Below are 22,353 nucleotides of genomic sequence, written 5' to 3' on the forward strand. Positions count from 1 at the left end.
AAGCTGATATTGATTCAGCCTTGGAATCTTTAACTAATGCAATTTTGGATATTCCTAAAGTCCAAGTCAAATTTGATTCTCCCATTATTGATGACGATCTTCAGCTTCTGATTCGTCTGAAAAATGTTCGCCGAAGACAGTATCAACGTTCTCGTGATCCTGCACTGAAGCGAATTCAAAATGATTTGCAAAAGGTTATTGACCACAGATTCACTCTCCTGCGAAATGAAAAGTTCGCAAGAGATGTCGAACAAATTAAACCTTATTCCAAACCTTTTTGGAAACTTTCAAAGGTTCTTAAGAAACCTCAAAAACCCATCCCTTCTTTAAAAGATGGTGATAATATTCTATTAACTAATGGGGAAAAAGCTCAAAAACTTGCTCAGCAGTTTGAGAGTGCTCATAATTTCAACTTGAATGTTTTGAGTCCTATTGAAAATCAAATTTCAATAGAATTTCAGAATATTGTTGAACAAGAATTTTCATCAGATGAAGTTTTTAATACGGATCTGAATGAAATAAAATCTATTATCAAAAAATTTAAAAATATGAAAGCCCCTGGTGAGGATGGCATTTTTACATTTTAATTAAAAATTACCAGAAGCAACTTTAAGTTGCTTGGTCAAAATTTTCAACAAATGTTTTGATTTGGCATATTTTCCCAGTAGTTGGAAAAATGCCAAAGTAATTCCGATTTTGAAACCGGATAAAAATCCTGCTGAAGCCTCAAGCTATCGGCCCATTAGTTTGCTTTCATCTATTAGTAAATTATTCGAAAGAATAATTCTTAATAGAATGATGACGCACATTAATGAAAATTCAATTTTCGCTGATGAGCAGTTTGGATTTCGCCTTGGGCATTCAACTACTCATCAGTTGTTGAGAGTTTCAAATTTAATTCGAAGCAACAAATCTGAGGGCTATTCTACTGGCGCTGCTCTTCTAGACATAGAAAAAGCATTTGACAGTGTTTGGCATAAAGGTTTGATTGCGAAATTGAAAAGGTTTAATTTTCCGATTTATATCGTGAAAATTATTCAAAATTATTTGACGGATCGTACTCTGCAGGTATGTTATCAGAATAGCAAATCTGATCAACTACCTGTACGTGCTGGCGTCCCTCAAGGAAGCATTTTGGGTCCAATTTTATACAATATTTTTACTTCTGACTTGCCTGATTTGCCCCCAGGATGTCAGAAATCACTTTTTGCTGATGACACAAGCATCTCCGCCAAAGGCAGAAGCCTTCGTGTCATCACAAGAAGATTACAAAAAAGCTTGGATATTTTCAATTCTTATTTGAAAGAATGGAAAATTACTCCAAATGCTGCAAAACTCAACTTATTATTTTCCCTCACAAACCAAGGGCTGATTTTCTTAAACCAAAAAGTCATCACATTATAAAGATGAATGAGGTAAATTTAAAGTGGGAGGATCAAGTGAAATATCTTGGACTTGGTTTTGACAAAACCTTACTTACAAGGATCACATTGAAAGTATCCAGGTTAAATGTAACAAATATATTAAATGTTTGTATCCACTTATAAACAGGAATTCTAGACTTTGTCTCAAGAATAAACTGTTAATTTATAAACAAATTTTCAGACCTGCCATGCTTTATGCTGTGCCGATCTGGACAAGCTGTTGCTTAACCAGGAAGAAAAACTTCAGAGGATTCAGAACAAAATTCTGAAAATGATTCTGAAACTTCCTCCTGGTTCAGCACCAGTGAACTTCATCAATTAGCCGAAGTTGACACTTTGGATGTTATGTCCAATAAGATAATTGATGCATTTCGACAAAAATCATTGCAGTCTTCAGCTGCATTGATCCGCTCTTTATATAGTTTATAAGTTAGTTTTAAGGTATCCCTTTTCCCTTTTGTACATGTAGGACCTCCTACATTTGAAATCACTGAATAGCGAAAGCTACAATATTTCATGAATAAATGAAAGTTGCTAGTATTTAAAATTGAGGTGAAAAGTCATCGTTTGTGATTGGACACTCAATAATATTTTAACTGAATGAATGTACATGGAAAAGAAATTTGAAAAAAAAAAAAAAAAAAACCTGAACAGGTTATGGAACTTTTTGCTTCAACATTTTAAAATTAGCCATATTCATAATTTTAATGAATATTTGGTGATTCTAAATCCAAATAAATTGTTTGATGCATGTTATAGATACTAAAGAAAAAAATAGTGTTTCTTTGAAAATTTCTAGAACTTTTATTCGTTCACGAATGCGTCAACACATTTATTCATTCCATTCAACCCAGCTCGTTTATTTTCACAGCTTCTGTTTAATATCACATTCTGATATATCACTCGGAAATTTAACACCACGTGTGGCTTTCCTGCAGGTCGAAGACTGCGGTTTCAACAGCAGCTTACAAACCCACTGATTCTGATTCACACGAACGTTAGCCCGCACCACATTCATTCCACAGACGAAGGACATTGATCGAGTCAATCAATCTGTACATTTCGGGTAGGGGGTTTAATACTGGTTTGAGTGTTGAATAACTGTATTATTGTGTGCAAATACTGGTTTTATCTAGAGTTTAACAATATTTCAAACATTTGACTTCAATTTAAATTTATGTCAAAGTATTTTCGCTCTGGTCACACCCTCGAAACATCTGCGCACAAATCATGAACAAATTTGTGCGCTTTAAATTTATGAAGCGCCACACATCCAGGAGATTGCCCAACGCACCATCTCACGTTGTCAATCTTACTCTGCAGCTCACACAGCTTGAAATGGGCCCTCCGAATCGGATGATGAGATGATCCGCAGTGATGTTTATCCAAGATAAACACGGAAAGCATAAAACAGAATGTCTGAGCTTAAATTTAAATTTGAATGATTTTTAGCAAGGACTCATAACAAATTATCCACGACGCAAACCATTTCTGACAGATGAGTTATCTGTATCGCTAAATCAATCACAATGTTCTTCAAACCTTCCGTGCTGTTTTGCTCAAATTTAGTTCAACTGGAGGGGCTATTATTAAATTTTGTGGCGCGACACTGTTGTTGTTCATCCGCGCATTTACGCCACGTGATTCGCCGGAAAAATCTCCGGTCCGTGGTGCTGCATGGCCGAGACATGAAATAAAACAGGCTAAAAATAATCACGCTCTTTCGGACGGATCATCCCGGACGCGTGCCATGGAGCTGTCGCCGCCCCATGGAGCAGTTCTCTTCAGTTTCCTCTCACCGGGGTAATCGTTTTTGTTGTGGTTGAGGGATTCTCCGTTGTTGTTTTTTTGCTTCACTCTATTTCTTCTTGTTTTTATGACCTCCAAAGTTTTTGTGGCACATATTATGTTTTTGTGGTTTGATATGCCTCTAAACATGTATTAGTCGACACACTCAAATGAAAGATCACTGACACCACCAAAAATATAAATTGCTCGTCAAATGCGCAAATTGCGGTGGTAACCGCACAGCGAAGCTGTGCACGCGAAAATGACTCAAATCAGCTTGCAAAGGAACTTGTCAACAAATTTCACCGTCACTGTTCTGGGTGCATCTTCCCATCCGTCCCCCGGTTGAACTAGTCCATTGGCCGCGGGGTCGTCTCGGAACTTTAGATGCTAGCAAATTGGTAATTGTTGGTCTACAAGACACAGACGGTAGCGAAGAAGCGAAGGGATGGGGAGTTTGTCTAGTGACTTCGGCGAAGTGCTGGTGAATGATAAACAACCGCCCGGGGGAAAGGTCTTTGGGGTGTTTTAGCCTCAAAAAAAAAAGTTTTGCCCACACGTGTGTGCCGTCGTCGGGTATCACTCGTGGCAGATTTATTGGCCGGACAAATTGCGACCAGACACGACCGCGACGACGGCCACGAAAGCATGGCGCGACGGACAATTAGCATATGTGTTGTTCTTTTTTGGGGTGTGTTTATTTTGGAAGGAGAAAGAATCTCTCTTGCGAGTGTTTTTGAAAGGAGATGAAAACAAATCGAACACTACCATTAATCTCTTTAACAAAACTATTTTATTCGGGATTTAAATAAAAATTTTAATTACTTCAAAAATTAAAGCGACCTAACAACCATTAACAGCATTCTGTAAATTCCTTTTATTTATCTTGAACCCAAACTCAAATAATTTTTGACTCAATACACCATCAATCTCCTATGTACAAACATGTTCTCAACAATACACACAAATGTAAGTCAACTTCGCATTTTTCCGAGATACCTTAAAAAATACAAATCAGTGTTGTAAAAATATCAAACTATCAGCTCTCAGCAACTACATTTATCAATCCAAAATACAACTGCTCTTCTTTCCGTATTGATATTCTCGATTTCATTGGTAAGTTTTCAAACGAGCACTTACAATGAACTCACTTTCATGAGCGATGAACTCGAGTGCATGTAAAAAGTCACAAACATGAATAAGGGAGCAAAAATGGGACGCGAATGTCAAGAAAATGAAGGAATTCGACGCTAACGGGAGAGAATTGAGCGAAAAGATACCGGAAATGGAAATTTTTCTCTCAATTCTCTCTCGTTTTGCACAAACGATGAACGCTTTGAACGAACGATGATCATTTTGCTTCGTGCGTGTTTGAAAAGATCTCAGTGAAATCGAGAATATTCTCAGTGCCGACCATAGCCGAACGTTTGTCAATCTCCTTTTCCCTCTCATTCCCGCTTGCACGATCATCTCGCCGCAACAGTGTTTAGCCACAAAGGCTGCCACAAAACCAATTTCAGGCGAGCAGTTTTACGGGACGTCATGCGTGGTCGGCTCCTAATAGCCGTCTCGCGTTCGTTCATTGCAGTTTTCGGAGAGATTGAGAGACTCAGCGGTCAGTGAGAGCGCATAGTCGAGGAAAAGGGGAGGAGTGGTGGGGAGAGAATGTCATCGCTGGAAATCATGGCACACAAGAAGACTCTCTGATGTTTTGGTGCAGAGATTATCAAATTATCGCTTCTTTTATCACTCACTTGCAACACTGATTCTAATGAAACTTGGCCAAGCTTTCCCCTTCCCGGGCAGACGGTAATAACGAAATTCATGCCATTTCAATAACAAATACTGTTAAAATAACTGAAAGTTTTATGGAATCTTCTTGAAATTTATCGTTTTGCCTTTCTTACTAAAGAAAAGTATCCAGATCTTTAAGCGAAGATGGCGTTACGAATGCACAGTGGTCCGAAACCGAAATCTAGCGTGACAAAATTGATAGCGGCCACACGTTAAGATTTAGAGCTTTGGTGTCTTCGGGACAAATGATCAAGGTCAATAGGGGCATCTTTTGGTATGGTGAACATTAGGGTGGTTCAAATTTTAGGGTGGTTCAGAATTTTTATTTTGGCGGGATGACTAGATAGCGCTTCGGTGTCATGAAAAAAGTTGTAGGGTACACCATTCTGAGCAACTTTTTTGAAGAACATAAAGCTCTATCTTCAAACGGAAAGTTTCTAGAGCCATTTTTGTAATTAGGGTTGAAGTATTAATGAAAAAACGAGTTTTTTGAATTAATCAACTCAGGCTTATGTTGTAGCGAGATGGTGTCTTCTAGACATTTGTAGAGCTTATCAAAACACACATTTATCTTCCAAGAGAGCGAAAATCGGACCTTCTAAACAAAAGTTATAGCCAAAATACGACGAAAAAGACGCAGCTTTGAAATGTGAATAACTTGAAAAGGTGGTGAAGTTTGACCTCGCTCTTAGAAGCATCTGAAAGTACACATTCTTGAGTACATTTGCTGAAAATATCTCGGAGGCCTTTTTTGTTGAACTCATTTAATCTCAATTTGAAAATGAGCGTTTTTAAATGGTTTTTTTGCCCTTAACTTTTGATAGAATTGACCAAAATTCGTTTTTCAAAAATAAAAATGTTCATTTTGACAAGCTCTACAATTGTCTAGAAGGGCCCAAAAATGTACAAAATGATCTAGTGGTTGTAAAAGAAGAAACAAGTTCTAGCAGAAATATTTCAGGAATAAATTTAATTATTTTGTTAATTCCTGGTCCGATTTTCGCTCTCTTGGAAGATAAATGTATGTTTTGATAAGCTCTACAAATGTCTAGAAGACACCATCTCGCTACGACATAAGCCTGAGTTGATAAATTAAAAAAAATCGTTTTTTCATTAATACTTCAACCTTAATTACAAAAATGGCTCTAGAAACTTTCCGTTTGAAGATAGAGCTTTATGTTCTTCAGAAAAGTTGCTTAGAATGGTGTACCCTACAACTTTTTTCAAGACACCAAAGCGCTATCTCGTCATCCCGCCAAAATAAAAATTCTGAACCACCCTAAAATTTGAACCACCCTAATGTTCACCATACCAAAAGATGCCCCTATTGACCTTGATCATTTGTACCGAAGACACCAAAGCTCTAAATCTTAACGTGTGGCCGCTATCAATTTTGTCACGCTAGATTTCGGTTTCGGACCACTGTGGAATGGTGAACGTCCGAAATATCAAAATCGCGCAGTTATACCAACATTAAAAGAAAAAGTTTGGCTGTCATGCCATGGGAAACTTTTTTTGTAATATTGGTACCACTGTGCAATTTTGACATTTCGGGCGTTCACAATTCGTAACGCCATCTTCGCTTAAAAATCTGGATAGGGTAAAAAAGTGCTCAATTTTGTTTCATACCAAATTTGAATTTATCCATTTTTTTGGGGACTCGGAATATGTTTTCACCTGATCAGGTGATTTTCTACTGAAAATTCGGTCGAAAATTGAAATATTGAAATCGTTTATTTATCCGAAAAATTGCATTTTTCAAGCCCTACATCCTCCCAAATTTTCATCCATGTCAGTAATGTGGTTTTTGATTTATAACTGTTGGACTAATTTACTTTGAGGGGAAAACCCTTAAAAAAGGTTTTATTTTTTTCTCCATATCATAATCAAGACCATAATCGAGGTTCTGAAACAAATTTTACCTCATTCGGATTTACCGTTCTGATTTTAGAAAATTTCCATTTTTGCCTTTCTTACTAAAGAAAGGTATATGGTTTGGTTTTGCTTTTGAAGCGTCATGCTCATTAATTTCCCTTTCTTTTTTTCATGCTCATTTTCTGGTCGATCTCTGAGCGAACGAATTTCTGGTGAGCGTCCAAGCTTCTCATGCGCCTGTGACAACGCACATCGCGGGTTTGGTTTTCTAGCATCGGTACGAGCCCATTTGTGTGTTAGTATTTTGGTTCGTCGTACCAGCGCACCAAGTCACGTGTCTTCTCGTCGGCAGCGTTTGAGCCAAGGTGGTTCACTCGGTACGTTTGTGTTTGTCGTAGTGAAGTCTCACCGAGCGCTCAGTCGCAGTATGCTTCCCTATCCCAAAAAACACCCAAATGCATACTACATAATTTTCTGGAATGCTTTTTAAAAGCTCACAATTTTGCCTAACGCCTAAATGTCAGTTTAGTGAATTCCAGTAGGCGTTTTAAAGCTTTCAAGAACTTTTAAGCGGCTTTTAGCGGTGTGGAAACACTTTCTGCCAGTCATTTTGTAACCGCTTTAACGCTCTGGGGCAATATGGAATTATTTTGTTTTCTCGTTAATTCGATATTTTGAAAAGTGAAAAAACACTCAGAGAATACGAACGATTTATCGATAGGCAGGAAACATTACGAACATCGCAAATTGTGAGCTAATTCTATGACTCAAAAATAAGTTGTTCTGATTTTGAAAACCGGAAATGTATATGTGCGAGTACTGCTTACACCCAGCCATGACGAATGGAGCAAAAAACAGTGCTTTTCAGATATATGAAAAAATCAGGTTGATTTTTGAATTAATTTAGAAATGGACCATTCTTTATTTTGCTATTTCTTTGAAAAAAAAAATTAACTGCCGTTATCTTCTTTTTATAAGAAAGGCCAGGTGGGAAAAATCGGGTTTTGCATAAGGCTTTAATAACAGTTTATGTTATCATAACAAAATTTGTTATTGGTCTCATATTGGTTGAAAGTCAAAACAACTTGGGAATGACATTTTTTGTTATGGAAGAATACCTTTAACTGTAACTGGGATGATAGGATTAGTTGTTAAAATAACAAAAATTAATAACAAAGATTTCTTCGAAGAATAACTAAAAATGTTATTAGTCTGTTATTACAATAACAATTCAATAACATAAAATCATAACGACCAATAACAAATCTTGTTATAAATAACATAAAATGTTATTGGCCTAGTATTTTCAAATATCAAAAAATGTTATTCCTAGGTTATTTCCGTCTGCTCGGGGAAGTCCGTTTTTTGGATTGGCTGAGTTTGTTTGCGATTAGATTAGATTATATCAGATAAATTATAACTTATGTTGAAAATTTGATCAGACGATGAGGTACTCTCAATTCGAGTCCACTCTCAACTCAATCGAATCAGATCAGCAGGTTCAACCTCCCGTAAAACAAGATATGCGATCCTTGTTCAAATGTTCGGACGAGCGCATTGCGACCACTTCAAGATATGATAAGAGAGATACTTCTTTAACCAATCCTCCCCATGTTCGGTTCACCAAACAAGCTTCCACCTTTATCTCCCACAAAAGGGTCGTCGTCGTCGTCCATTCACGAAGCTTTCATCTCCAAACCAATTCAGAACACATCAACCCAACCCAACCTCTCAGTTACAGATTGAGAAAGAGCCACTGAACTCCCTGCCCAGGGTGAACCCACGTGGCTTCTCCTCAACACCCCACACCAAACCAAGCAATCTGTATACATATTTGGTGTTCTCTTATTCATTTGTCGTGGGCACGTGGACGACAAACCGAGCGTTACTCCAAAAATTGAATCACCTGGGCGGCATCCGTCGGCGGTTCGTGTGGACTGACCAGACAGAATTATTCGACGAAGGAAAGAAATTAAGGTATGGTTGTATATTTATAACCGTCTTCGCACCGACGTTGACTTTGGGGACCACGACCAGATGATGCCGCCGCGTCTTTGTGGAGCAGATATCCGTGGGATTCAACAAGACGAGAAGCACCAACACCGCAAGACCAAACCAGATTTCCAAGGAAACACCCTTTTTCGAGTGGTTTTGTATCTTCAACTTTTATTTTGCTTCTTCTCAATTTTGCAGACATTATCACTTCACCCATGATTTACCTTTTTTTGCTTTTATTGCTTTATTTATTTCTCGGCACCACAAACTTCTCTGAAGTCGAAGGTAAACAATATTTCTTCAGCTTCTTTTCTTCACTTTTTTTCTCTTCTTTTTAGAGAAGGAATTTTCCTTCCCAAGCACAAACACTTTGCTTTTCTTTCTTTATATTTTCCCAACCAGCTCACTCGCCGAACCACACTTTTCTTTCTTCTTTCCGATCGAGTGACGATCTGCTCACTCGCGATCGCTCTCAAATGCGCGCGCTCATTTTCACTGCAAAACTGTGATTTGTTTAAAACTCTTTTCTCTTTCTTCACTGCAATTGGCTTGACGACTTCCACTTGGTTTCACTACTTTCACTGAGGCCGCAATGCGATGGCAATAGCAGGAAAAGGTTGACGAAATCGAACGAACGGGAAAACTTTTGCTCTGATTTTAACGAGACTTTAAACTGCACTTGGTTGGCGGCCTAGGTGTGCTGTTGCACGTGGGATCGGGTGTATGTTTGGTTGTTGTAATAATTTGTTTTGGTTTACTAAGTAGTTTTTTTTTAAAAGCAAGTTCTGCTTTTTAGATTTTAGTATTTTTCAATAATTTGCAGCCTGAAATAGTGATGGTTTGAAAATTTGGAATCAAAGGAACTTTCAGAGAAAATTGGACGCCCGATTTGATGGCGTACTCAGAATTACGAAAAAGAAACGTATATCATCAAAAAATAAATAAATAATAAATGTCATTTTATAGGAAATTTAATGTACTTTTGGCATCTCCAACAACCTGGAAGGGTCATTCTTTCAGTTAGAACAAACATTTTAATTTTAAAATGACGTGTTTCTTTTTTTTCGTGACAGCTTTCGCGGCACGCTCACTTCAACTGTTCTAGACTGATATTTGAACGTGGCGTTTCTGTTTACAAGTTTTTAAAGAAAACGATTCCAGACTGCTTATTATCTCGTTTTAAACCGAAACAAGGCAAAAACTATACTTATTCAAACTATTCTCCAATTTCAAAAGTTTGGCTAGATAATGTCAAAGGCCGCCATCTTAAACCCACTGGGCTCACAAAAAAAGGTACGCTCAGTTTGAAAGGGAGCTGTCAACATGCTCCTGGGCTGATTTTTGGTCATATTTTGAGTTTATATGATAATTTTATGTAGAAAACCATAATATGACCAATTTTTTTACACATGGGCTCAGTTCTGAGGGCATATTCAGATTCAACGGGCAAAATTACATGGAAAAACATATACCTAGCTGAACAATTTTCGAATTTTGAATAGAGAGATTGTGTAACGTGATTTTCGAATGATCCCACTTTGTTTACATCTACAAAGCAGGAGACTGTTCAAGCACAAGCATGACTTTATTCTTACTGGTAATTGAGATGTTTTATAATCATTAGTATGTGTTTTATTTTGTCTAATTTTTGACATTTTTGCTAGAAAATTGTCGCGTGGCGATCAGTTAGAAGAGATTTTTTTTTACGGGTGACGAAGAACTGCGGCCAGAGTGTCATTTTGCGATGTTGCATATAAACTCCCTGGCTGATTTTGGCTGATCATGCAGCTCTTCCTGGTCCAGTGAAAAAAACACAGCTAATTCTAGCAAAGTTGATCCAACAAACTGAGAAGATTTTCACTAAACCAGGTTTTCAAACAGTATCAAACAATATATACAGCTTTTGGATGGATACAACCGCATCGACTCCATAAACAACTTCCAATCATAATAATAAAGAATGACGATTTCGCCTTCAGTTTTCTTAAGATTTCTTGGCTTTAACTCCAGGTCCTCAAAAGCGTCACATTTTTCATTTTTGCAAGAAAAAAAAAAAAAAATTATTGATCGATAACAACAGTCTCTACTTTTGGCGAACAGTAAATTGGTTCCACTTTGACAGTTAAAAATTGAGGCCGTTTCGCGAATCACTATTCAGCTCCCAGACTTTTCCCTTAGGATTTTTTCAGCGTTTAAAGTGCTAGATCTCCCCTTTCAAATGCAACCAGACGCATAAAAATTAATGTTTAAAATTTGCATCTTTTTAACCTTAAATTGGCTGTAACTTTTGACCCCTAAGTCCAAATTGACTTGTCAAAAAATAAAAACAATAGTTTTCTAGAGTTCTAAAAGTCATTTAAATATTTTTGTATTTTGCAATTTCAAAATTACTGTATCTCGTATCAAAAAGTGGTCAAGGACAAACTTGTAAAAAATTGGACGGACTTTCTGCAAAAAAAATACACTGGAATTAAAATACACGCCATTTCTATGTGATTTTTTTTTTTGATTTTTAAGCTTAAAAGTCAAATTTTAAGGTGATGTCACGATTTTTTTTTCGTTCAAAATTTTTGAAGAAATAGCCTAAGAAGTTACAAAAAGACTGACAAAAAATGCAGGATGGTATGTCTAAACGTCAAAATTTAAAAAAATTGTGCTCTGTCCAATCCGTGAGAAGATACTGCGGTTTATAAATTAAAAATGTCAAAAATAGGTTTTTTTGATGGTTTTTGACAATTTTGATATGACAGACTTGATTTTTCAGTCTCATAAATATTTTTATCGGAAAGCTCGTCAAATTTTCCATATGTTTGCCTCTGACAGCTTTTTAATTTAAGCATATTTACTAATCAGGTTTCAACCACACTGAAAAAAATATTCTATTTTCAGTTATGAGCCCATACATCCAAACGAAAAGCTGCCAAACTTATGGGAAATTGGACGAGATTTCGGGTAAAAATATTTACGAGACCGAAAAATCAAGCATGTCATTTAAAAATGGCCAAAAACCACCAAAAAAACTATTTTTTCGACATTTTAATTTTTTAATAGTACAATGGTCAATATGGAGACTTTTATGTAAAATTGTCTGGAGAATCGATTCCCACTATCGGTTTATAAAAATTTTGACACTTTTCAAAAAAGCAGTTTTAGTAAATGATTTTTGTATTTTTTTTAAGGAGAGACATACTATCCTACATTTTTCGTCAGTCTTTTTTGCAACATCTTAGGCTATTTCCTCAAAAATTTTGAACGAAAAAAAAACGTGACATCACCTTAAAATTTGACTTTTAAACTTAAAAATCAAAAAATCTCATACAAGTGCGTGTATTTTTATTTCAGTGTATTTTTTCAGAAAGCTCGTCCAATTTCCTACAAGTTTGTCTTTGACCACCTTTTTGATACGAGATACAGTAATTTTTAAATTGCAAAATACAAAAATATTTGAAAACTTACGTCCTTTTCAAATGTTATTTCCGAGGACGATTGGCTCCATATACACAAAAATGGCTTTTATAGGCCTTGGATAACATGTCTACAAAGTTTCATTGAAATCGGAGAGGGTCGGGTACAAAACTACCAGAAAAATTCCTGATTTGAGCTGGACTTGCTTACAGAAGCAATACTGAAGTCCCAAAAAATTGCTCAATGTTCTTAAAAATTGACAAAAACATTAATTGTTTTTTGAGCTTAAAACTTGATTTCAGCAAAAAAGTTCAAGCACTCCGAAAAATATTTTTTCTTAGAGTAAATTTAATAATAAGTCAAAAAGGTTAATATTTTAACTTTTAGATTGTTTTCAAAACATTAGACAACATAATAAAAAATCACGATTTGATGAAAGATAACTTTCAGCTATCTTACAAAACATTGAAAAAATCATAATTCTAATGCAAGGTGGCGACCAAATTTCGGAGTTTTCCGTGAAGATTTAAAATCAAATTACATTTTTAATATGACATTAGTATTTAACAGCATGCTTTAAAATGCATACAGTTATTTTTTTTTAACTTTTTCCTATCAAAAGATAACTTTAAAAGCCGTTTATGATCGGTTTTCATCGAAACCCATAATTTGTATAAAGCTTGGGACTTTTATTTGAAAACCTCTTAAATTTTTCCAAATGCAAAATAAATATTAAAAAAAAAATCTTAGCTTAAAATCATTTTTTCAATAACAAGTTTTCTGGTTTTCCCCCTAGGTGGCACCCTGCATTTTAATATTATAATCTCTTGAGCTTTTTGAGCATGAGCATGAGAGATCACCAATAATCTCTTGAGCTTTTTGTGATATGTACTTAACTTAGAAATTGTTTAAGTTAGCTTCGAAAATTGAACATATTTTTTTCAGTGCCTTCGACATTTATAATAAAAATATTAAATATCAAACAACAAAGAAAGCAATATCGGTGAAATTTGAAAGATTTTTACTATTATTGAGCAGTTCTCTAGGATTTCGGTCATTCGATTTTTTTTGTATTTTTTAATCCGACTGAAACTTTTTTGGTGCCTTCGGTATGCCCAAAGAAGCCATTTTGCATCATTAGTTTGTCCATATAATTTTCCATACAAATTCGGCAGCTGTCCATACAAAAATGATGTATGAAAATTCAAAAATCTGTATCTTTTGAAGGAATTTTTTGATCGATTTGGTGTCTTCGGCAAAGTTGTAGCTATGGATACGGACTACACTGGAAAAAATAATACACGGTAAAAAAAATTTGGTGATTTTTTTATTTAACTTTTTATCACTAAAACTTGATTTACAAAAAAACACTATTTTTAATTTTTTTTATTTTTTGATATGTTTTAGAAGGCATAAAATGCCAACTTTTCAGAAATTTCAGGTTGTGCAAAAATCACTGACCGAGTTATGAATTTTTAATCAATACTGATTTTTCAAAAATCGAAATTTTGGTCGTAAAATTTTCAACTTCATTTTCGATGTAAAATCAAATTTGCAATCAAAAGTACTTTACTGAAATTTTGATAAAGTGCACCGTTTTCAAGTTATAGCCATATTTAAGTGACTTTTTGAAAATAGTCGCAGTTTTTCATTTTTTTAAATTAGTGCACATGTTTGCCCAGTTTTGAAAAAAATATTTTTGAAAAGCTGAGAAAATTCTCTATATTTTGCTTATTTGGACTTTGTTGATACGACCTTTAGTTGCTGAGATATTGCAATGCAAAGGTTTAAAAACAGGAAAATTGATGTTTTCTAAGTTTCACCTAAACAACCCACCATTTTCTATCGTCAATATCTCAGCAACTAATGGTCCGATTTTCAATGTTAATATATGAAACATTTGTGAAATTTTCCGATCTCTTCGAAAAAATATTTTGGAATTTTCAAATCAAGACTAACATTTCACAAAGGCCAAACATTCAATATTACGCCCTTTTAAAATGTTTGTCTTGATTTGAAAATTCCAAAAAATTTTTTCGAAAAGATCGGAAAATTTCACAATTGTTTCATATATTAACATTGAAAATCGGACCATTAGTTGCTGAGATATTGACGATAGAAAATGGTGGGTTGTTTGGGTGAAACTTAGAAAACATCAATTTTCCTGTTTTTAAACCTTTGCATTGCAATATCTCAGCAACTAAAGGTCGTATCAACATAGTCCGAATAAGCAAAATATAGAGAATTTTCTCAGCTTTTCAAAATATTTTTTCAAAACTGGGCAAACATGTGCACTAATTTAAAAATGAAAACTGCGACTATTTTCAAAAAGTCACTTAAATATGGCTATAACTTGAAAACGGTGCACTTTATCAAAATTTTAGTAAAGTACTTTTGATTGCAAATTTGATTTTACATCGAAAAATGAAGTTGAAAAATTTTACGACCCAAATTTCGATTTTTGAAAAATCAGTATTGATTAAAAATTCATAACTCGGTCAGTGATTTTTGCACAACCTGGAAATTTCTGAAAAGTTGGCATTTTATGTCTTCTAAATCATATCAAAAATAAAAAAATTAAAAATAGTGTTTTTTGTAAATCAAGTTTTAGTGATAAAAGTTAAATAAAAAATCACCAAATTTTTTTACCGTGTATTATTTTTCCAGTGTAGTCCGTATCCATACCTACAACTTTGCCGAAGACACCAAATCGATCAAAAATTCCTTCAAAAGATACAGATTTTTGAATTTTCATACATCATTTTTGTATGGACAGCTGCCGAATTTGTATGGAAAATTATATGGACAAACTAATGATGCAAAATGGCTTCTTTGGGCATACCGAAGGCACCAAAAAAGTTTCAGCCGGATTAAAAAATACAAAAATTAAAATTGAAGAAAAAAGACCGATTTCGTAGAGAATTGCTCTATTTACAAAGTTAATTAATAACAGATCAATTTGATGTCATCAAAAATCAAAACAGTCATCAGTATTAGGATATGCAACTGTGACAATCTTCATTGCACTAGAACAGATGATGTGCAATACGGAACGATATAAGTTTTATTTCAAAAATTAAATGAGGAATGCCAACAATGCTTGTAATTAAGTTTTGTGGACAACAAGGTGGTTCCATAAATTGAATACAAATTACACGTGCAGCAACTTAGCACGTTCATGACGTTTTGTTAAAAAGAATTCATTTGAACAGATTAGTTCTACATTAGAAGTACAAATGTAAACTAATGTACCACTAAATGAACCATTGCTCATGATTCTCTTTCAATCCAGCTACATTCGAAATGTTGCGTACCACGCTTGAAAACAAATTTTATTTTTAAGTTGTTATTCACGCACACACCCACCAATCCCGTTCCATCCAACCAAGTGCATCACAACTCGTCTGCTGCCTACCGGCTCAGTTACACACGTGTGTACTCTTCACCACGCGATCCAAGCTAGTTTTGGAACCCACGCATCGTCGTCTTCCCCGGCAATGCCCTATTAGAACGTCAACAAACTCTGTACGACGATTCGCCCCTTTAAACAAAAAAAAACAAAACTCTGCTGCTTCAATGGTTGCACTAACCGGCTTTAGATGAATCATCCAGACTTTAATTCATTCATCTGGCTAATTGAATCGATCATCCGAATTCAGATCGAGCGATCGTTCGGCGATCACGATGGTAATCACGGGGACAACGGTTCGATCCCCGCCTAACACGTTTTTTTGTTTCTCTCTTCCTTCCCCTTTTTGGCGTTATCTTCCCGCGCGCGTAAACGACCGCTTTTTATCGCGCGAATATTGTTTTCATTGACACGATTACAATCGACTCAAACCCAAAACCAAAACAAACAAGATAACGCGCACACACACACACACACGCGCGGCGGAGAAAAAACACCCGATCTCGCCGGCCACGTTGCCACGAGAAATCGATCGATCGCCCGGAGAGATCGGCACGGTACTAAGCCGCCGAATGCACGAGGCTTAGCATAAAAAGCCGAATGACGAAGCAGGCGGCGGCGACGAATCCGCGCTCACGAGACACGATCGCGCGCGCCTGACGCCGAGGATTCGTGAGTGAGTGAGCGGCGCGCACCGCGTGCTGAGCATGACTTTATTATGATGAGTTTTTTTTTGTTGCTGCTTGGATTCTCCAGAGTGAGAGATGAAATGTTTTTACGCGAGATGACCTCGGCGGTCGGAATACGACGATGGCGACGACGAGTCGACGAGTCTGGCAGTCATTCAGGTTTGGTTGATAGAGGAGAGTTGTTGTTGGATAAAGTGTCGAGGTATTGCGCAAATTGTCAAGATAATTTTCAAAGGGTCATGAGTGCGAATGACCAGATGAGACTGGCTCGACGACTTGTTTAGAGAAAAGGATTGGTTTTTGGATAGGGACCCAATCAAACCGTTTTCCGCATGACGGGTTCATTCCGCTTCGAATCCGCTTCGAAAATTGTTTCGAAATTTTCTAAACGGAATCTCCGGTTGGACTCCGTTTAGATTCCGTTTGAGCAATTTTGGCACACTAGCGACACCTACTGGTGTACGGCCGAACCTTCGTGACACTTCGCTGCATTTCGCCGAAGCGGTTTTGTTGTCATTTTTTGCGTAAAACAGCCAACACTTTTTCAGTCAAACGTCAAACAAGATCAAACACGTGCGATTTGTTTTCGAAGATTTTTTCTGCTGTGGCCAATTTCCGGCCAATAGAATCGGTATGTCCTCGGGATTTGTGTTTTTTCTGGAGATGCACATTCGGTGCTCTCGTCAATTGCCAAGGGAGACAGCACCGGACGATTGTGTCGGGAAATAATCGAGTTCCGGTTTCCGTTGGTCAGGTATGTTTTTTGTTGCTTTTTTATCATCAAAACTAACTTTGAAATTATTTTAATATAGGTGGACAATCGCGAGGTGTTCCTTGATTTCACCGTTGACAAACGGCCAAGCTCGATGCGACCGCTGAGGGTTGTGTGTACTGGAACCAGCCAGGCAGTAAGACCAGAACCTGCGGAAAATCTTTGGTCATCAACGCCTACTTAGTCCAGCTGCGCAGTGTGTGAGCAGAAGGTTGGACCCGAGGATGGACATGTCCTGCGTACTGAGGGCAACACGATGCTGGCGCTCTAGCTGGTGGGACAGGTGGTTATTCTATGTGGTATGTCGTAAACAGCAAGTTCTAACGAGGGTCGTTTCTTGTGTGTCTCCTTTGCAGAAAAGTTCGCCGCTTCAACAATAACACCCGGAGTGACGCCGTCATGTCTAAATCGCCGAACCTGCTGGACGGCAAACTGCCGGTGCTCGTACTAAACGCGCTCGCCGGTTCCGGTGCCAGCAGTGACGCAACTTATCCGTTCGAAAGCTTGGCGCATGATTCAGCGGAGAGAGAACACTCGGTGTGAATCCTCCCAAACCCTTTGTCGCGCCGAACCCTCCGATAGCGACCACCAGCACCACCTCCTCCTCCGCCCGCCTACCAGGATAGCGGTTTCGGTGGTGAAGAGTGGACCTCCTTCGCAGTCGATGACCAGCTCGTTGCTGGGGAACCTGCTGTAGAACGACAAGTGCCCTTCGAACAGCTATCAGCAAATTACTCTCAGCAGTACCCGCATTAAATGAAAGTAAGGAGCAGCAACAACAACCCGGCACGATGGCGCCCGCCGACCTGTCTTAAAAGCCTCGGCTAGTTACCTAATTTCGGCAAGATCCAGATAGGCTCCTACCGACGGCACCGCTAGTGCCGGTAGGCCACAATTATTCGTGAGTTTACGACGGGCGCAGCTTCAAATGACCTCAACCATCCACCGGCCTATCTGGAATCGGCTCTTCGGATTACGCGGACGCCCAGCAGCAAGAAGCAGCAGCGGTTGACCGCGGATATGGCACGGCGATTGTCACCAGCATCACACTAAAGCCTATGTAATTTTGCGAAAATAAAGATCATTTAAAAGGGGGGTTTGGGGCAGGGATTGGTTTTTTTATGAATAATTAATAAACATAATCTCAATGTTTAAAAAATGTCCTATCTGTTTTTTTCTGGTTGAATTTCAATTCAACCAAAACATAAAAGAAACCCACTGCATAAAAACAAGAAGAAGAAGAAGCTGTCAAAACTAACCCGTCCATTCCGTTTCGATTCCGTTTGAATTCCGCTTGAACCGATTTGGGGCGAAAACTCAAACGGAACCGGTTGTTGCGTTTGAAACGGAATGCGGTTTAGAATCTAAAACGAAAACTGTTTAGAATTCGAATCGAACTTTTTTCGCTCAAGCGGAATTCTAAACGGAATTCAAACGGAACGCTTTGAGTGGGGAGTGGAACCGATTTCGCTGAATATTGTTTTTGAGCTTCATAATGTTTATTGTCATTTAAATTATTTAAATTATTATCATCATTTCAAATTGATTGCAACGGAAAAATACTCAGACTTTGCGTAAATAAATCAGTCCGATGAGAGCATCCTGGAAAAAAACCTGTGGTGTGGTTGCGCCCCAAGTTCTTTTTTGTCATTACTAACTACAATGCTAAAAAAGTAGTAATCCGGCTGCGTGTAAAATAAATATTGCATTAATTTATGCAATTTATGTGATTTTACACCTTGAAATATGTAGGCCATCAGTATGGGAAACCTACTTAACCGAAATGTTAAACTCATATATGCGTTTATCCCAAAAAAAAAATTCATCGGTCTGATAGCCGAGTGGGCTAAGGCGCCAGTCCTTACTGTTGGTGCTGAGTTTGAATTCAGCCGGTTGCAATTTTTTTTTTGTGTTTGCAAAAATTGTACATGCACCCGGGCAGACGGTAATAACAAAATTAATAATATTTCAATAACAAATCCCGTTAAAATAACAAAAAGTGTTATTATTTTGTCCTGAAGCTCAACTTCAAGAAGAAAAAATAATAACAGTTTCTGATAAAATAACAAAATTTGGTATTGAAGTGATATTATATTGAAAATGTTTAATAACACGCTAATAAGAGAAAATGTTATACATTTCAAAAACTCTCCTAATAACAAAACTTGTTATTCGTTCGGTATTCTGACTTAGAAATAAAATTACCATAAATCGCACAAATGTAAAAGTTTCTAAGTGTCCATAACACAATCTGTTATTATTTTTTCTTTTGTTAAATATGTTTAGATCTTTGGGATAATTTTGTCTAATTTCGTCGGGGTCATTGTTTTGGCCATGAAATGGGGTAAGGGACTTTGTTTAAAATCGTTAGAACTATGAGATAATTTTGACCAATTCCGTCAGGGTCATTATTTTGGCCATGAAATGAGGACCTTAAGCTAAACTTATTCTAAAAAGTTGAAATATTGAAAGTTGATTTTTTTAATTATTTGATATACCACCGAAGGGACTTTGCTAAAATTGGCTAGAACTATGGGATAATTTTGACCAATTTCGTCGGGATCATTATTTTGGCCACGAAATGGGGTCCTCAAGCTAAAATTATTCTAAAAGGTTGAAATTTTGAAAGTTGATTTTTTAATTATTTGATATACCACCTAAGGGACTTTGCTAAAATTGGCTAGAACTACACCCAAAACTGGCAGCGCTAGTCCGAGAGAATGATGGTTTCGAGTCGAGAGAATAGTGGTACCATTCACGAACGCAGAGAACACAGCTCGAGATGGGCGATAGAACAATTCTCTCGAGGTTCATTTGCAAAAAAAGTTCATCCGTCAAACAAAAAACCAAAAGTGTCGACAACGGGAATCTAACCAGAGACCTTTGACAAACCAATCCAATGACTTAGCTGCCTCGGCCACAACAGCTTGGTGACCAAAGAGAAGTCAGAAGTCGATGTATGACACTTGTTGGAGATTTATTGATTAGACTAACGAATGAACTCATTTGTTATGATGGTGTGAGTTGTGTGTGTGTGTGTGGTTCAATCCAATACCCGCTAACCGGTAGCGAAATTATGGGAAAGTATAATTTGTATCAGACTGTGTACATGCCGAATGCTGATACAGCTTATCTCAGTCCCGGGTATTAGGTGGTGATAGCCCTCGCGCTGCTTCCAACGACCCATTTCAGAATGACAGAGCTCCTTGCGGTCCAATTCCGAGGTCGCTGGGCATTGTTCGGCCCCGCCTAAACATAGAAGCAAGCATCTGAAGGAAACTCGATCTATATTTAGACTTCCAATCCCCTCAGGCAAATCAGGGATCAGCGCGTATTTAATAATATAAGAAGAAGAGATAACATGTTTCAACACTACGGATCATCAATTCACTGCTAGAGTGTAAACCTTCTGATGGCCGATTGCTTAGCGTCCCAGACCACCACCAATCCAAAGGAGTGAGTTCGAATCCCACCTGATTCATTTTAGTTTTTATTCATATTCAAATTCCTGATTCCAAATTTCAAAGGTACCGACCGGGATTTGACCCCTGAACCTTCTGCTTGGGAGACAGAAGCCGTAACCATTAAGCCACGGAGCCGGTTGAATGGGACGTGGTTCTCTGTATGGTTTTTTGCGAGATGAGAGCAGAGGACAACAATCATCTCAACGTTTCCACTTTACCCGGGCTAACGACCGGCAGTTCCAGTTCACGATGATTTCCCTTCATATGTTAAAAACCACTTATGATTTTGGCACATATTCCGTTTGTCAACGTTTCCTGTCATTACTGGCGGGAAAAATCTACGTAGAATCAGCTGTGCAGACCTCATGTGTGACAGGAATGCAGGTTGAGCGACTCCCACGTGCATTTGTTATGATGGTGTGAGTTGGTACCATTATTCTATCGATTTTGGCACTGAGCCGTCAATAAATTTTGAGAGAACGATTATCTCGATTCTGAATTTTGGGTGTATGAAATAATTTTGACATATTTCATCGGGGTCATTTGTTTCATCATGAAATAGGGTTTCAAGCTAAAATTAATCCGATAAAATTAACTTTTGAGAGTTCTTTTTTTAAATTATGTTATATTCCCTAACGGAATTGATTTATTTATTGAGAATTTTTGAAGTGTGAATAACAAAAACTGTTATTATTTTCACAGAGCCAGGAAGTCGGAGCTGACGTTGAAGTTCGAGCTGGAGTGAGACCTCGAAGACTGCATCGGATTCAGCAAATTTTCAGCAACTTTTACTTGGAGTCGGAATCTGTGAAGTCGGGTATTTTTGGAGAGCTGAAGTCGTCGTTGACGTCATATCCTGCATCCAGAGTAGGAGTTGTCTTCAAAGTATGGATACAAAGTCGCTTGGAGGTACCCGACTCTGCAGCCCTGACTAGTACAGAGGAGTTATGACAACTGCAGGTTTATTTGCAAATGGCAAATAAACCAAAACAATAACTTTTTTTGTTATGGAGACATACATGTTCAATAACATTTTTTGTTATTATGCTGCTCCACCTCTCCGCACAAAATAACAAATCTTGTTATTCCTTCATGATTCCTTCTGTGTTATTGGTTTGTTAGTGCAATAACAATATAATAACCGTTTAAGTTATTTTTCGAACAAATCTTTGTTATTGATTTTTGTTATTTTAACAACTAATCCGATCATCCCAATAACATATTTCGATCTTCTCACAATATCAAAAACTGACCTTCCCAAGTTATTTCCGTCTGCTCGGGGCAGTGCCGATCCCGATGATGCTATGAGACGCGGGTTCGATTCCCGCCTTATCCACCGAGCTTCTATCGGATAATGAAGTAAAACGTCGGTCCCGGTTTCTCCTGTCTCGTCAGAGGCGCTGGAGCAGAAATCCCACGTTAGAGGAAGGCCATGCCCCGGGGGGCGTAGTGCCAAAAGTTTCGTTTCGTTTTCGGGGCAGTGTGTAATATTAAGTGTTTATTTAGACGAAGGTGATGTACATGCTATTGCATGCGATTTTACCATCGGTTTTTTTTCTGTGTATGAAAACACAAAGCCTGAACGACATTAAGGACGCAAGGTAGCCGAAAATGGCTCCCAAATTATTTTTTCACTAACATGCTAATTTCTCGAAAACTACAACACCTATCAATCTAATTTATAGTTTGTTCTCTTGGGGGATGTCTAACGAAGATTTTCCGCCACGATTGAGATTGA

At 37.4% G+C, this 22,353-nt stretch overlaps 1 protein-coding gene across 1 annotated transcript in view; it reads right to left on the reverse strand.

The window, feature by feature from the left end:
- LOC119769508 overlaps positions 1-15,890 on the reverse strand; it is a 198,193-nt gene extending 182,303 nt beyond the window's left edge. The window contains exons 1-2 of the mRNA XM_038262225.1: positions 15,872-15,890; positions 9,101-9,542 (exon numbers count right to left, since the gene is read on the reverse strand). The gene's annotated coding sequence lies outside the window, so the exon portion shown is untranslated. The remainder of the gene's footprint in view (positions 1-9,100; positions 9,543-15,871) is intronic.
- Positions 15,891-22,353: the final 6,463 nt, after the last annotated feature.

This window comes from Culex quinquefasciatus, chromosome 1 (genome assembly GCF_015732765.1).
Source record: "Culex quinquefasciatus strain JHB chromosome 1, VPISU_Cqui_1.0_pri_paternal, whole genome shotgun sequence".
Taxonomy (NCBI): domain Eukaryota; kingdom Metazoa; phylum Arthropoda; class Insecta; order Diptera; family Culicidae; genus Culex; species Culex quinquefasciatus.